Source organism: Chiloscyllium punctatum, chromosome 12, assembly GCF_047496795.1.
Source record: "Chiloscyllium punctatum isolate Juve2018m chromosome 12, sChiPun1.3, whole genome shotgun sequence".
Taxonomy (NCBI): Eukaryota; Metazoa; Chordata; class Chondrichthyes; order Orectolobiformes; family Hemiscylliidae; genus Chiloscyllium; species Chiloscyllium punctatum.
Genome location: NC_092750.1, coordinates 38,698,244 through 38,712,027, shown reverse-complemented (window position 1 = coordinate 38,712,027; position 13,784 = coordinate 38,698,244).

Below are 13,784 nucleotides of genomic sequence, written 5' to 3'. Positions count from 1 at the left end.
CAGATAAATGCAAGGTGCTGCATTTTGGGAAAACAAATCTTAGTAGGACTTATGCACTTAATGGTAAGGTCCGAGGGAGTGTTGCTGAACAAAGAGACCTTGGAGTGCAGGTTCATAGCTCCTTGAAAGTGGAGCCGCAAGTAGATAGGATAGTGAAGAAGGCGTTTGACATGCTTTCCTTTATTGGTCAGAGTATTGAGTACAGGAGTTGGGAGGTCATGTTGCGGCTGTACAGGACATTGGTTAGGCCACTGTTGGAATATTGCGTGCAATTCTGGTCTTCCTATCAGAAAGGTGTTGTGAAACTTGAAAGGGTTCAGAAAAGATTTAGAATTATGTTGCCAGGGTTGGAGGATTTGAGCTATAGGGAGAGGCTGAACAGGCTGGGGCCGTTTTCCCTGGAGAGTCGGAGGCTGAGGGGTGACCTTATAGAGGTTTACAAAATCATGAGGGGCATGGAGAGGGTAAATAGGCAAAGTCTTTTCCCTGGGGTCGGGGAGTCCAGAACTAGAGGCATAGGTTTAGGGTGAGAGGGGAAAGATATAAAAGAGACCCAAGGGGCAACTTTTACACAGAGGATGGTAGATGTATGGAATGAGCTGGCAAAGGAAGTGGTGGAGGCTAGTACAATTGCAACATTTAAAAGGCATATGGATGGGTATATGAATATGAAGGGTTTGAAGGGATATGGGCCAGGTGTTGGCAGGTGGGACTAGATTGGGTTGGGATATCTGGTCGGCTTGGACGGGTTGGACCGAAGGGTCTGTTTCCATGCTGTACGTCTCTATGACTGAATGCTGATACCAGATCTTTCAACATTGTCATACATACACATGTATTGCAAGCAAGCAGTATTGTAGAGAATGATTTTTTTTTCTTGAATTTAACAAAATGTGGTGATTATCTGGAGTATAATTTCCAATACCCAGATGCCTGTCTCTGTCGTGTAGACTGAAAATATGCATGTGTTATGAGAAAATCCAGACATAGCTGACTGAAGACATTGCATGGAGAAATTTAACTTTCTGATGGGCAATTCTCCTGCATCTAAAAACCTCTGAAAAAAGCCCCTTTATGGTGGAGAATTTTGAGAGTTCCAATCCACTTTAGTTTGTTAGTTACCAGGGAAAGGTTAGAGGGTTAAAACCTCCTATGCCTCCTCAGTAGCTGTAAAACTGAGCCCCTGACTCACCAAAGAGACCCTCAAGTACACTCCCGACCAGAGACACTGGCTATCCCTGATCAGACTCCCACCCCTGAGCAGACACCCCTCCCCAATCCAGTCTGACATTGCTGGACCTATTACCAGTCCCTCTCAAGACAACACTACACCCCTAGCCCAACTGTGTCAGACCAGATACTGTTCTCAACTGACCCCAGAATGAGCAACTTCCCACTTCCTGACCCTGTCAGACACAACACTACTCCCCAGATCCAACACTTTCCTCCTGACCTAACCACACCATTCTAAAAATGATACTCTATGTGACAGACATGCCAACTCCCCTGCCCACGACACTGTCCATGTTCCAAAACTTGACAGACTAGTGTCCTAACCCCTCACCCATTTGGTAACTAGCCCTCAACCTGCCTGGCATTCTAAATCCTAAACCTCCTGGTACCCTATGCAGCTCATGTACCTGGCAAACTAACCTCTCTACCACCTACTACCCTAACCTCCTCATCCACCTGATACCCCATGAACCTACCTGGCACCTTACCAACCAATTCACCTGGGACCCTAATCTCACCCACCTGCCACCCTAAGCTCCTCACCCATCTGGCATTCAACACTATGAATGTACCTGGCACACTAGCTGCCAAACCACCTGTGACCCTAATCTTACTCAGCTGCTATCCTAACTCCTCACCCAGCCACCATCCCACTACCCTAACTCAGCTGACACCCATGCCCATCTCGTACTCTCATCCATCTACCATATACCTCCCCAGCTCAGAGTCAAAAAGTGTGTTGCTAGAAAAGCACAGCCAGTTAGGCAGCACTCGAGGAGCAGGAGAGTCAACATTTCGAGCATTAGCTCTTCATCAGGACTGGGGACAGGGAAGGTGGTGGCCCAAGGGGGCTGAAAGATAAATGAGGGGGAGGGTAAGGTAACTAGGAATGTGATATGGAGATGAAGATGGCAGTACTATGCATCTCCCCAGCTCACTTTATACACCACCGCTCACCCAACTGGCACACGGCCTCCTACCCAACTCATCCCCTATCCATCCTACCCATTTTACAACATCCCCTCAGTTGCTTTGAACACTTACCTCATTACTTCAAACAATTCAACTCGTGAAATATAACAGCAAGGCCTTAAGAAAAGGTCAGGTCTTACCCAACAGCTCTGCTTCTGTACTGAGTGGATTTCTCTCCAGTTCCCTCTGATGGAATCATGTGGGAAAGGCTATATTCAGAAATCTGGTTGAAAAAAATGCAGTGACAGATAAGTGGGTACTGTTAAAGAGGATTACCATCAGTTGAATTTGTTCTGAAAGTAATTGGAAAATCTGGCCAAGTCATTAAACCGTGTGCAGAATTGTTCATTGCTAAAAATGCATTCAGTACAAAGAAATGAATGCTTATAATAAGTTTGCTTCCTTCACCACTTGCCAGTGACCCAAATTTAAATAACTGAAAAATTGTATGCAGGCACACTTATTAGTTTGGGGAGAAAGTGAGGACTGCAGATGCTGGAGATCAGAGCTGAAAATGTGTTGCTGGAAAAGCACAGCAGGTCAGGCAGCATCCAAGGAGCAAGAGAATCGATGTTTCGGGCATGAGCCCTTCTTCAGGAATGAGGAAAGTGTGTCCAGCAGGCTAAGATAACCCCAATTCCTGAAGAAGGGCTCATGCCCAAAACGTCGATTCTCCTGCTCCTTGGTTGCTGCCTGACCTGCTGTGCTTTTCCAGCAACACATTTATTAGTTTCACTAGAATACAGTCAGTTTCCTGAGTAAATTAAATATTTTCTTTATTGAAAAACTTCTGGAAAAATATGCCTTTCTCTGTCCTTGCACCTCATAAAATGGGCTTAATTTTAAGCACCTCCTCAAGAGCTGTAAATGGGAGCAATTAGCAGGAACTCATCATGGTGATTAACTCAATTGAGGGCGTGACTAGTTTTGTGAATGAAGGCAATGCTTTTTAACCAGCACAATAGATTGCTACTTGTAAAGTATTCTTCTTTTGAGTCAAGGCAGGGACAGGATCATGCTGTGTTTCATGTAATGTTTATAGTACTCCCAATACTACAGAGAAACCTAAGACAATTGGTCATTTCTTAAGGAGGTTCTGCTACTTCGATAGCCATGGGAATAATTGAAGTATGTACCATTTTATGAGAACTAGTTTTGTGCTTATAGCTTAGTTATTCACAAGGCCTTATGATAACCTGTAAGCTGCTTCATTTTGGATCATTTTAGTGAAGCTGGTGGCTTGTGGGAAAAAACTGATTCCTATAATCACAAAAGAATTACATGCATATCCTCAATTACCATGCTAGAATTAATTCAGTGATCGATTGTTGTGCCATTCTTGTACACTCTAATCTAGAATCTGGTTTCCAGCATCTGCAGTCCTTGTTTTTACCCAGCTATCTCTATGTCTACTTCCATTGGCTTATCATTTCCTGGTACTGTATTGCATACTCTTCAGTGCAAGGAATACATTAATTAAATTGTGAAAATAGACTGCAGAATTCACAAAGAATGGTCACTTGATCAATAAATGAATAAATTTTATACAGGATAATAAACAATGAGCACAAGATTAATCTCTAACCCTGATATTCCTAAATCCTTGTCAAAGAACTGTCTGGAAATTTACAGGAATTTGGGATTTACTCAATTTGTAAACTTAGATGGCTTGATCACTTTTACAATAACATGTACCAAATTATTTTTATACTTAGGCTACCAGGTTCTTAATAAACAAACCTGGTCGAAGTTAATCTCTGCATCACAAATAGAAGTCTGACTATAATCTAGCCACCATTTCTTTGTTGACACATGTATGGTGATATAATTTAATATTAATCATATTAGTTAGTCTCTATTTATTACAAGCTGATATTATGTTTAATGAGCAAGTTTGAAAAACACCAGCAATCGTAGCTTCCGTAACTTCTCTGCTCACCAGTTCCTTTGTCCTTTTTACTTTCCCTGCTGTAGTTTTTTTTTTCTCCCACACCCACCTCAACCCCTTCCCCCACACTTTTAACTTCTTAAACTACCCTACCTGGTGTGAATGGAGAACAGAGTCTGAGACGGAAAGAGAAAATGCTGGAAAATCTCAGCAGGTCTGGCAGCATCAGTAAGGAGAGAAAAGACCTGACGTTTTGAGTCTAACTGACCCTTTGTCAAAGCTTACGGAGCAGAATGAAAACAGAGGGGTCAAGATGGGATAATCATCTGAAGTTGTTGAACTCAATGTTGAGACCGGCAGGCTGTAACGTGCCTAGTCAGAAGATGAGATGCTGTTCCTTCAGTTTGCGTTGAGCTTCACTGGAATGTTACAGCAGTCCAAGGACAGACATGTGGGCATGGGATCAGGATTGTGTGTTGAAGTGGCAAGACACGGGAAGGTCCGGGACCTGATTGCGTGCAGACCGAAGGTGCTCAGCAAAGCGATCACCCAGTCGGCGTTTCGTCTCTCCGATGTAGAAGAGACCACATTGGGAGCAATGAATGCAATAGACCAAATTGAAAGAAGTACAAGTGAAATGCTGCTTAATCTGAAATGAGTGTCTGGGGCCTTGGATGGTGAGCATGGAAAACATAAAGGGGCAGGTGTAGCACCTTCTGCGATTGCATGGGAAGGTGCCGTGTGTAATGGGAGAGGTGTTAGGTGTGATGGAGGAGTGGACTAGGTTGTCTTGGAGGGAACGATCTCTGCAGAATGCAGACGGGGAGGGAAGATGTGTTTAGTGGTGGCGTCGTGTTGGAGTTGGCGAAAATGGCAGAGGATTATTCTTTGCATGTGAAGGCTGGTGGGGTGAAAGGTGAAAACAAGAGGGACCATATCCTTGTTCTGGGAGGGGAGGGAGGGGGTTAGGGTCGTGGCGCAGGAGATGGACTGCACACTGTCGAGAGCCCTGTCAACCACTGTAGGTGGGAAGCCACGGTTGGAGAAGGAGCACATATTAAGAGCACCACTTTGGAAGTGACCTGTTCGGAACAAATGTGGTGGAGGCGAAGGAGCTGAGAGAAAGGGATAGAGTCCTTATAGGACGTAGGGTAAGAAGACTTTGACAAAGGGTCAGTTAGACTCGAAACGTCAGCTCTTTTCTCTCCTTACTGATGCTGCCAGACCTGCTGAGATTTTCCAGCATTTTCTCTTTTGGTTTCAGATTCCAGCATCCGCAGTAATTTGCTTTTATCCAGAGTCTGAGATGGGTCAGAGACCACGCCAGTGCAGGAAATGAGTCACAGCTGGAGCTCAGAATGGGAGCAGCCCAAACCCAAGCTGAGCTGGGAGGCAAGTCCCAGACTGGAACCCAGACTGTAACACAGTAAGCACAGGCTGGGCCAGGAGCCAAGTCACAAGCGAGTTGCGGCCAGAGCCCAGAATGGAACAGAGTGAGCACGGGCTTAATTGAGAACTGAGTCATGGGCTAGAGTCCTCAGCAGAGCAGACTGAGCCCAGGCCAGCCAGGAGAAAGAGTCATGGAGGCAAGTCCAGGACAGAAGGCAAGTGTGGAGGCAGCAGTGCTTTGTCTTCTGAAGCCCTCAGAAGACTCAGTGAAAAAAGACTATAACTTGTGTAGTTTAAATATATGTTAATTGTCATTCTGGACTTCTTGAACTCTGCATTCCCATACTAGTCTCTTTTTTTAATATTTCAATTCTATAATAACACTTGAAGTATCTGTACTTAGGTACCTTGTACCTAAGATGGCACTGAGAGGCCACATTATATAGTTTTCAGTGCACTCAGTCGAGCAAACATGATAGTAAAGGCTCTTCTGTTATAATTTGACTCTGTGGAGAAATGCAAATCACACCTGAAAAGCATATGGCCAGTAGTTAAAACTGGATTGTGGGAAGATATCCCCAAGTTCCAATTGAAGCAATAGTCATGCTGGCTGCAACATTGGCAAGCTGCCTGCCTTAAATATGCCAATCAAGGTATTATGCCAACTGTAGGACCCGAATTCAGACCTCAAGTGTAAATTGGCAAAGTGTGCATCATGCATGGTCTAATTAGTTCTTTCAGGTGTTGAACAGCTTAACCTATGAACCTTGAGGCCCAAAGGTATCATTGGAGTCTGTTCAAGAAGCTGTCTTTAATATTTTGATGTTTTATTTTTGTGGGAGCAGCCTGCTGGTCAGTACCATATAAGAACATGCTGTATTCCTGCTCTCCCAGAGGTGGTGAACTGAAGACATTCAGTCAATTTGGCTACTACAATTTGATATGCTTCATGCCAGCATGAATGGGCAGTGGAGCAACCATTCCACCAGCTTTGACCTACTTAAAGTAGAAATTGAATGTCTTACCAGGGAAATTAAATTCTGTTTTGATCAGAATGCTAAAGCTTACAGCTTTAGTAAAGACAATAGACAATAGACAACAGGTGCAGGAGTAGGCCATTCTGCCCTTCGAGCCTGCACCACCATTCAATATGATCATGGCTGATCATCCTTAATCAGTATCCTATTCCTGCCTTATCTCCATAATCCTTGATTCCACTATCCTTGAGAGCTCTATCCAACTCTTTAGATTAGATTACTTACAGTGTGGAAACAGGCCCTTCGGCCCAACAAGTCCACACCGCCCCACCAAAGCACAACCCACCCATACCCCTACATCTACCCCTTACCTAACACTACAGGCAATTTAGCATGGCCAATTCACCTGACTTGCACATCTTTGGAGTGTGGGAGGAAACCGGAGCACCCGGAGGAAACCCACGCAGACACGGGGAGAATGTGCAAACTCCACACAGAGAGTCGCCTGAGGCGGGAATTGAACCCAGGTCTCTGGCGCTGTGAGGCAGCAGTGCTAACCACTGTGCCACCGTGCCGCCCACTAAATGAATCCAGGGACTGGGCCTCCACTGCCCTCTGGGGCAAAGCATTCTACACATCCACCACTCTCTGAGTGAAGAATTTTCTCCTTATCTCTGTCCTAAATGGTCTACCCCGTATTTGTAAGCTATGTCCTCTGGTTCGGCACTCACCCAACAGCAAAAACATGTTTCCTGCCTCCAGAGTGTCCAATCCTTTAATAATCTTATATGTCTCAATCAGATCCTCTCTCAGTCTTCTAAACCCAAGTGTATACAAGCCCAGTCGCTCCAGTCTTTCAGTGTAAGGTAATCCCGCCATTCCAGGAATTGACCTCGTGAACCTATGCTGCACTCCCTCAATAGCCAGAATGTCTTTCCTCAAATTTGGAGACCAGAACTGCACACAATACTCTAGGTGTGGTCTCACCAGGGCCCTGTACAGCTGCAGAAGAACCTCTTTGCTTCTATACTCAATCCCTCTTGTTATGAAGGCCAGCATGCTATTAGCCTTCTTCACTACCTGCTGTACCTGCATGCTTACCTTCATTGACTGGTGTACAAGAACACCCAGATCTCTTTGTACTGCCCCTTTACCTAAATTGATTCCATTTAGGTAGTAATCTGCCTTCCTGTTCTTGCCACCAAAGTGGATAATCATACATTTATTCACATTAAACTGCCTCTGCCATGCATCTGACCACTCACCTAACCTGTCCAGATCACCCTGTAATCTCCTAACATCCTCCTCACATTGCACCCTGCCACCCAGCTTGGTATCAACAGCAAATTTGCTAATGTTATTACTAATACCTTCTTCTATATTATTAACTATATTGTAAAAAGCTACGGTCCCAGCACTGATCCCTACGGTACCCCACTAGTCACTGCGTGTCATTCCGAAATGGAGCCATTTATCACTACTCTTTGTTTCCTGTCAGCCAACCAACGTTCAATCCAAGTTAATACTTTTCCCCCAATACCATGTGCCCTAATTTTGCTCACTAACCTCCTATTTTGGACTTTATCAAAAGCTTTCGGAAAGTCCAGGTACACTACATCTACTGGATCTCCCTCGTCCATCTTCAGAGTTACATCCTCAAAAAATTCCAGAAGGTTAGTCAAGCATGATTTCCCCTTCATAAATCCATGCTGACTCTGTCCTATCCTGTTACTACTATCCAGGTGTGCCGTAATTTCATCCTTTATAATAGACTCCAGCATCTTTCCACCACTGAGGTCAGACTAACAGGTCTATAATTTCCTGCTTTCTCTCTCCCACCTTTCTTAAAAAGTGGTATAACATTAGCCACCCTCCAATCCACAGGAACTGATCCCGAATCTATCAAACTCTGGAAAATAATCACCAACGCATCCACGATTTCCCGAGCCACCTCCTTCAGTACCCTGGGATGTAGACCATCAGGCCCCGGGGACTTATCAACCTTCAGACCTAACAGTCTCTCCAACACCAATTCCTGCCAAATATAATTCCCTTCAGTTAAGGTCCTTCAGCCACTGTTACCTCAGGGAGATTGCTTGTGTCTTCCCCAGTGAACACAGATCTGAAGTACCAATTCAGTTCTTCTGCAATTTCTTTGTTCCCCATAATATATTCCCCTGTTTCTGTCTTCAAGGGCCCAATTTTAGTCTTAACCATATTTTTGCCTTTCACATACCTAAAAAAGCTTTTACTATCCTCCTTTATATTTTTGGCCAGTTTACCTTCGGACCTCATTTTTTCTCTGCGTATTTCCTTCTTAGTAATCCTCTGTTGTTCTTTAAAAGCTTCCCAGTCCTCCGTTTTCACACTTATCTTTGCTATGTTATACTTTTTCTCTCTTAACTTTATATGTTTCTTAACTTCCCTTGTCAGCCACGGCCACCTATGCCTCCTCCTAGGATCTTTCTTCCTTTTTGGAATGAACTGATCCCGCATCTTCTGCATTATACACAGAAATATCTGCCATTGTTCCTCCACTGTCATCCCTGCTAAAGTATTGCACCATTGAACTTTGGCCAGCTCCTCCCTCATAGCTCCATAGTTCCCTTTGTTCAACTGAAATATTGTCACTTCTGACTGTACCCTCTCCCTCTCAAATTGCAGATTGAAGCTTATTTTATTATGGTCACTACTTCCCAATGGCTCCTTCACTTCAAGGTCCCTGATCAATTCTGGTTCGTTGCACAATACCAGATCCAGAATTGCCTTCTCCCTGGTGGGCTCCAGCACCAGCTGTTCTAAGAATCCATCTCTGAGGCACTCCACAAAGTCTCTTTCTTGAGGTCCAATACCATCCTGATTCTCCCAGTCTACCTGCATGTTAAAATCCCCCATAACAACTGTAGTCACATCTTTGCAACAGGCCAATTTCAGCTCCTGATTTAACTTACATCTGACATCCAGACTACTGTTTGGGGACCTGTAGATAACTCCCAAGAGGGTCTTTTTACCCTTAGGATTTCTCAGCTCTATCCATACTGACTCTATATCCCCTGATTCTAGCTCCCCCCGTGCAAGGGACTGAATATCATCCCTTACCAACATGGCGACCCCACCACCTCTGCCCATCAGTCTGTCCTTACGATAGCACATGTATATTGAATATTCATTTCCCAGGACCTGTCCACTTGAAGCCACGTCTCAGTTATCCCCACAATATCATATCTGCCAATTTCCAAAAGAGCCTCAAGCTCATCCATCTTATGTCTAATGCTTCGTGCATTCATGTATAGTATTTTTAATTTGTTACTGCCCTCACCCTTCCCATCAACTCCTATTTCACTCAACCTTATAGCATGATCCCTTTTTCAGTTTTCTGCTTCATTGATACAGTTGTCTTTCTTGGCTTCCCTTGTTCTAACTTTCCCTTCAATTTCCTTCTTAAACGTCCAGTTTGTCCCCTCCCTCCCCCCCCCCCCCCGCTACTTAGTTTAAACGTAGCTGTGTTGCAGTAGCAAACCTGCCTGCCAGAATGCTGGTCCCATCCTATTAAGGTGCAAACCGTCTCTCTTGTATAATTTATGCTTACCACAAAACATACCCCAGTGATCCAAGAATTTAAATCCTTGCTTCCTGCACCAGTTCCCCAGCCACATGTTCAAGTCCATTATCTCCCTGTTTCTGGCCACACCAGCCCGAGGAACTGGAAGCAAACTGAAGATAACCACCCTGGACGTCCTGCTTTTCAGCCTTCTTCATAGTTCTCCGAAGTCCCGCTGTAGTGTGTTCCTCCTCTTCTTCCCGACATCATTTGTGCCGACATGTACCACCACCTCTGGCTCTTCACCCTCGTTGTTGAGGATTTCCTGCACTCTGTCTGTGATGTCTTTAACCCTGGCACCAGGAAGGCAACACACCATCCTGAAGTCCGGCCTGCTGCCACAAAAACCCCGGTCAGGTCCTCTCACTATGGAGTCCCCTATTACCGCGGCTCTGTGCGATGTCCGATTCTTCCGCTCTGCCTCCACGCCAACTTTTGATTGACAGACCTGGCCGCCTAAAGGTTCTAGACCAAAGGCATGAGTACCTGAAGTATCTCTGTTTGAAAGTTCAGCTTTCCTGTAGTGCCTGTAACAATGCTGACTATGTTCAATTCTCAGGAAATGTAGATCTCACATATAACTTAAATGTGATACTAATTTCCTATTTCTGCCTGGCTAACTTTTGATTTTCTCTGCATTTTTTCTCTCCTGGTATGCTTTCCTTTATTGAGTACAGGATTTGAAGGTCATGTTGCAGCTGGTCGGGACATTGGTTAGGACACTTTTGGAATATTATGTACAATTATGGTCTCCTTCCTATTGGAAGGATGTTGTGAAACTTGAAAAGGTTCAGAAAAGATTTACAAGGATTTTGCCAGGGTTGGAGGATTTAAGCTATAAGGGGAGACTGGGGCCATTTTCCCTGGAGCATCGGAGGCTGAGGCTTATGGAGGTTTATAAAAAATCATGAAGGACGTGGATAGAGTAAATAGGCAAGGTCTCTTCCCTGGGGTGGGGGAGTCTAGAACAAGAGGGCATAAGTTTAGGGTGAGAGGAAAAAGATATAAAAGGGGCAACTTTTTCATGCAGAGACTGGCGAGTGTATAGAATGAGCTGCCAGAGAAAGTGGTGGAGGCTGGTAATATTATAGCTTTTAAAAGGCATCTGGATGGGTATATGACTAGGAAGGATTTAGAGAGATATGGGCCAAGTGCTGGCAAATAAGAGTAGCTGAGTTTTGGTTATCTGGTCGTATGGATGATATGGACCAAAGGCCTTTGAACCATGTGTCTTTCAAAAAATGCTGCTCCATTCCAGAAACCCCTTGTGCACTGCTGCACAATTAAGTTTGTAAGCAACAATATATATGATTGCAGTTGAATTATTACAAAAAACAAAATCCACAGATAGCCTGGTCGAGAAATGGTGACCTCCTCATGCCCTACAGTAAGAATTGAGTGACTCCTCGCCTGCCCTACAACACATTTTTTTTGTGGAACAAGAAATGTTATTCTTGGGGATTGTCCCTGAGTCCTTTTCTCTTGTTGGTATTTTTATCTTGGACCAAGTTAGAGTAAATGATCATAGTTGAGGAAGTTATTTGAGAGAACTAAAGTAAATGATGCAGTGATATTGCCCTGGTGAAGTAGGGGAAAGGGTTTTACAATTCTGTTTCCAAGTAGTTATTTCTAGGGGAATAAAGCATTGAGAATATACATTCAGAGGGTGAAAAGTATTTTAGTGCCAGAGTTCCCAGAAAGAAAAGGGTGGCTTTGTTTCTGAGGCAAAAACAGTTTGATAACACTGACACTTGGTGATCTTGGATCCTGCTGTTTTCTCATCTTGCCAATGTATTATAGGCACAAATGCAAGAAATGTCATAATTGTATTTTTGTGTTAGGTTGGGGACTTGTGAACAAGAAGCTGAATGTATTTGAAGAGGTGCAAATGATCAAAGAATTAACCATCTTTAAGCATACAGCCAGTGTAAATGAGTTGTCAGGTGTAGGACCAGCAGATGTAAGCAGAAAATGGGATAGGACACCAGAGATGATGGTTGCCAGCATGAAGATGGTGCCTGGATTGAGATTTCCTGGATGTGTTGACATTCAGAAGAAGAATAAAGTCAAGGTTAAGGAATCACAAAATCTCAATGCACAGTAATTCCCAAAGGAAAATTTCAGCTGCTTTGGTTCCCAAAAAATCTTTAGAGAAGATAAATTAAGCATTTAACTTTACCTCTTAGTACAATTGCTTGTCTCTCACTGATGGTTAAATGTGCACTGTGGCAACAATGATATGATGGGATTGTTATGATATCTGACTAAATTGCAGCTCCCTCTTGTCTTCTGGGATGTTGCATCTTGCCAGTTTTGAAGTTATTTATGATGACTGTTGTTCAGGAGAGTTTAGGCTTACAGTGATGTGATGTAAGCTCTCCCCTGAATGTCTTAACTTGCTGCCGACACCATTGCTGCTAAGTGTCTGAAAATCAATTCCATAATTGCAGTACTGTATTTTAAAATTTGGACAGCAAATAAATGGCTACATCAAGGGCTGTGATAGTTTGCACAACGGCTTGTTCAGTCCGTTCCCTCAGTATCTAATGCCAACATTTATCTCAAGCTCTTTCAATTTACTTCTTTTCTTCCTTTTAATTATGACTCCATCTGAAAGCACATCTGACATGAGAAACTACAGTTGAATTGTTGTATTGCTTATTTTGATGCTTCTTAAGCTTTTGGTTTGCAGTTGGAAAAGTCACCCTCCAGCTTAATAGAACGTGATTACTCCAAAATTGTAGGTAATGCCTGAAAAATTGGATCTCTGTATGAAAAGTATTAGAATTTGTATTTATGTCGTTTAACACATTGTATTTTGTACCATGAAACATTGTAGGAAGCATTGAGCTGTAAAGAAAATCACTTGAAATCTGTAACTTTTGGGTTTCTGAGAACCCCCTTCCTGAAGTCTGTTTTCTGAGTGTAATGGAGCTGATTTAATTAAGTCACTTTGGCTGTGAGTAAAACATGTTTTTAGCTGCACTCAACTGATTTCCATGCGAATTAGAGAGAGACTGCAGTGGAAGGAAAAATATTAAATGCTCAAAAAAAACAATGCAAATTCCCATTAGAAGCAAAAAGATTAATTTGTGGAAAGTCAATACATAAGATTTCCTAGGACATTTATTCAGTGTGTGACTTTGATCATCTAGATCAACTGCTGATTGCCAAGCTGAGAGGTTCATTTAGAAGTGGAAATAGCACTTACAATTATCAGGTATAATTAGTGTTCATTTAAATTTCAGTCTGCACTTTGAATGCAAATGTATTAGGAGGAGTGGCATTTAGAATCCAGATTGTAACGATCTGTGTGCACCAGGTGGGACTGGTAGTTCAGAACTAAATCAACATAGTGTGATGGCAGGGGACGCAATAGTCAGTAAGTTTGGCCAATTCTAAAAATGGAAAAGCAAAACTGGTCATTTCACTCCCTCTGGACCAGGAGACCCGGGTTCAAGTCCCACCTCACCCTAAGGTGTGTAATAACATCACTGAACAAGTGGATTTTAAAAAAAACAGAGCTACTGCATTGGCACGGCGCTGCTGCCTCTGCCTGGAGCCTTTGTCATTTTCTAGCAGCTATTTTATGCCAATGGAGAGACTGGGGGTGGGGGGGGAGGGGAAGAAATGCCACAAAAGAGAGAAAACAGAAACCGCCGAATAGACTAATATCACTGAAATATAACCCTAGGCTGTAAAATATAGGGGAGCAGAGATATTA